General features: G+C 34.2%; 1 long non-coding RNA gene across 2 annotated transcripts; it reads right to left on the bottom strand.

Moving 5' to 3' along the window:
• Positions 1-384: 384 nt before the first annotated feature.
• LOC112773154 (uncharacterized) lies at positions 385-3,602 on the bottom strand. 2 transcript variants are annotated; one of them, XR_003187825.3, is made up of 5 exons: positions 3,298-3,602; positions 2,826-2,946; positions 1,852-1,968; positions 973-1,090; positions 385-582 (listed from the first exon to the last, which is right to left on the bottom strand). It is a non-coding gene; the product is annotated as an uncharacterized lncRNA (long non-coding RNA). The 2 variants fall into 2 exon arrangements; XR_003187824.3 differs by having other exon boundaries at positions 1,852-1,977; positions 3,298-3,502.
• Positions 3,603-4,110: the final 508 nt, after the last annotated feature.

Below are 4,110 nucleotides of genomic sequence, written 5' to 3'. Positions count from 1 at the left end.
GTGCCGGCACTAAGTTTGGTGGCGGTTTTTAGTAACCGCCGGTATAACCGTCACTAAATCAATATTTCGCGGCCATCGTCCAAAAAACCGCCGGCAAATGCGAGTGATTCTAAAACCGCCGCTATTTTTTAGTTGTTTTCAAGTTGACGCGGTTTTTGCGACGATTCTAAAACCGCCGCAATTTAGCACACGGGTTAAAAAAATAAACGGTTTAAACCGCCGCAATCTACTGTGAAATTAAAAAATTGGTAATATTACACGCTCTTGACCCTTTTCTTGTCATACTCCTATTTCCTTTTACATAATGATTGATCAAATTTAAGATATTTACATTAGAAAATACACTTAATATTATTAATATATATGCGATGAACTTAACTAATATTAGAAGATAAACATAATAATCAATAATTGATCATAAAATCTAATTACAATGTTTGAGTACAAATTGAATCCATTTGAGGTCATAGTAATATTCACCTTTAAACTAACAATAAAATAATCTTGCATTGATGTATTAATCACTTTGACAAATCAATAAATAAGCTCCTTTTTCATATTCATTAGCTCCAAACCAACACACTGCAACGAAAAGTACCTCATATTAGTCAATATAAACAATGAGAAGATACATTGCGTAATGCACAAAGATAGCTCAACGCAAAGCACAAATTAATAACACAATAACAAAATCGTCATTACGATAAACCTTGATCCAACTCCTATCTACTATTTTATGTTATCATTTTCCTCATCTTAATGAAATTCTTCTTTTATTAAATAATAATTCAAATTGTTTAGGTTTATGATAAATATGAGAGCATAAGACTAATGCTAGAAGTTAAACCATGTAACAAGAGATGGACGTATGTCATCCTTAAAAGAAAAAAATAAACAAATAAATATTTCTAAATTTTCTCTAACACCCACCTAGTAATACTCTTACTATGTCAAGGACAAAGTAACACCCACCTAGTAATACTCTTTTCTTGTTTCTGCTGTAACTTCTGCCATTACCTCATCACTCACACGCTGATTCATTGAATATTAATCCCCACACGACACGCTTATTAATACTAAAATCAATAGCCTGTAAAAAATTCAAAGATCCACAAACATTGCAATTATTAGCATGCAGAAAAAGGGAAAAATGCATAGTAGTAGTGCAACGCCTTATTTTAGAGTCAACAGCTCCAAAACTTAATTAAGCAAATGATAATTCATGTTATCTAATTAATGTGACGTTTACTTAAAAAGGAAAAAGAGTATATATGGGATGTACCAAATGGTGTTGTGTGAATAGAGAAGCCAAGGAACATGGCGTGTTTGGGGCAAAGTTTATGGCTTATATAGAGAGTCATATCATTAGAAGAACAAAATAGAGATTAATTGTTTCTTTTTTTTTATTTCCTTTTGAAGCTGAACTTCCTCCCTCTTCTTGTGCCGCTGGAGAAGCAGAGCAAGCAAAGAGGGATGGGGAACCCCTGATTTTCTTGCTTAATTAGTAGGTTGCTGCTTTTGTATAAAATAATAGTTTTCTTCAATTTTATTTTTCTTTATGCATAACTTGTGAGAGAAAACAGAAGAGAAAATGAGAGGGATGGGACATTCTTTTGAAGTATTGCTAACACAAGAAACAAAATTCATAAATGAAATAACTCAATAGGATTTCATGATTAACAAAGTGTAAGGTTAATCAATTTGAAAAGTGAAATAGCATAAAGAATTTTTTTAAGTAGAAAATCATTGTAAACAATTGAGCATCAGCCAATTGCATGAGATATTTTTGCAAGCAACAAATTAACTAGAAAAAAAGTTAAAATGAATAAAAACACTAGAAATCAAATGTACCTGTAATTAGTTAAGGTTACAAAGTTAGCAAGCTTTCCACATTCTGGATCATCCTCAATACTTTGTGTGTTAAGAGTAACCTTCCAGACCTCAATACTTTGTGTTATCATCATGGCCCTTTAACATCTAAGACCTTTTTCATTAGTTACTATTATCTAGTTTTGGCAAAAGGAGGCAGCAATGTTAAAGCAACAATTGCAGAACTCATAAATCAAAATCAAAATCAAAATCAAATTAGTGCCATGACTGGTGTGAACAAGCTAAAAGTGGCATGATTGTGCTTTGTTTTTATCAACACTAAAGATATCAAATGCTATAAAGACTAAACAAACAACTTCATAAACAATTGGTAGAACTAAACATAAAAAACACCAAAATAAAGCATAAACAACAAATAATAAATCACGTATCCTGTGACTGTGGGAGCTCTCTATCCTACGCTAATAGTCCAACCAATTTTTAATTAGCGATTAAATTAAATGTATTATTAGGTAAAAATTAATTATGAAACTGTTAAGTGATAATCATCACAAATTATCAAAAAACTGAAATTGACATCCAAGTTAAAAAGCAAAAAAATTAGAGACCCAAGGAGTGAAGAACAAACCAGATAAGAGGAGAGGATGAAACAGAGTAGTGACGGTGAGCAAGAAAGACCCACAAACTGGAAGTGCAGGGCGACGAAAAAAAAATTTAGGAATGCAATTGGCTAATCTAAAAAATTTTGATCAATAACTATTCTCGATTATCAAATGAAACCAGCTTGAAACTTCCCTTTATCCCCATCCAAGTTTCAAGACAACATAACAACCAATCTTAACATATTGTTCTTTTGAAAAGAACTTCAAGCACAAAGAGCACCAAATAAAATTGTGTTATCAAAACCAATTAAAGGCATCTTTACCATCCAATACTTATTCATCAGGACAAAAGCTCTTAAAACTGACAAAGAGAGACAAAAAAATCTTACTAACCTTTTTCAAATGCATGTAATGTGAACCAATTGTTAAAAAATCTGAAGCACATAACTTGAGTTCAACAACCCCCAAAATCATCTGATAAGTCACATGATCAAGCAGCAAACTTTATTTGTTTCTGAAACAAATTTCCAAAAATCAAAAGCACCAATCATCAATAACCTAGCAAAAAGCATATGTTTAAGATGTAAAATTGAAGTTATAAGAAATGTTAGTGGAAATTTCTATTAAAATATTGATAGAGAAGAAAAGATGCATAAAATGAAAGTTAGAATTGAGAAATCCATGAAACCTAAGATGAGAATGAGTGAGATTCAGAAGTGGCACACTCTCTGAATCAGAGTACTTGTTCCGCCGATAGAGTCCAGTGTGCGAACTTGTTCTTGATAGTGGTGCTCTCAAGCTTCTTGTTATTTTACTTTTTCAAATCACACCAAAGAAAAAATATAAAAAGGGAAAAAACACTAACCAGGGTCCTCGATAACGGAAAGGAAGCACGACAAAGAGACGATGGAGCCATGGCAAAGCGGCAACAAACAACGATTGGTGAAGGATGGTGAAGGAGCAGCGATTTCGGTGAAGAAGCGGCGGAAAATTGTCAACTTCCAAGATAGAGTGGCAACAATGACGACGACGTCACGTTGAGTGATGATGGTGACGCCGCAATGAAAGACAACGGATTGGTAAGGGTTTGTGGGAGAAAGAGGATTTGTGGATTAGGGTGTTTGAGAGAGGTTCAAATGTACAGGTTCTGGAAAAGTCCCAAATTAAAATGATCTTTTAGGCTTTAGCAGGTATTAGGCTAATTTATCAAATGTTGCTGCGGTTAATAAAATCGCCGATCAAACAGCCGCAATCTTTCAACTTAGTGGTGGTTACATGAACCGACGCCAACTGGCCGCCGCAATCCTCCGTCTGTGTTGTAGTGAAAACAGAACTGTTGTGCGTGACCAATATCTCCAACTACAGACATCAAATTGAAGATCCGAATGGTGAAAACAAAGAACCAGGTATTTGGAATACACTGTCCAAATTTGAGCTCAATCCAACAGTTAACAAATCTACAGCGACCAATTTACAGAGATAGCTTTGTATATGTGCGAAAATAACTTTCTCTCCTCTCTTCTCTTTAATGTTTGGTCTTCTTCTTGCAAATGAGACCTCTCTCACTCAACCCTAACTCACCTCAGCCACTTCAATTATTCATGAGCCTAGATATCAACGTTTGGGCTTTTCTCCACATAGGAAGGGAGCCCAAAAACCCAACAAATCTCCCCTCACG

The sequence above is a fragment of the Arachis hypogaea genome, chromosome 18, assembly GCF_003086295.3.
Source record: "Arachis hypogaea cultivar Tifrunner chromosome 18, arahy.Tifrunner.gnm2.J5K5, whole genome shotgun sequence".
Lineage (NCBI taxonomy): Eukaryota > Viridiplantae > Streptophyta > Magnoliopsida > Fabales > Fabaceae > Arachis > Arachis hypogaea.
The sequence above is the reverse complement of the archived record's forward strand: the minus strand, read 5'-3'. Positions and strand labels throughout refer to the sequence as shown.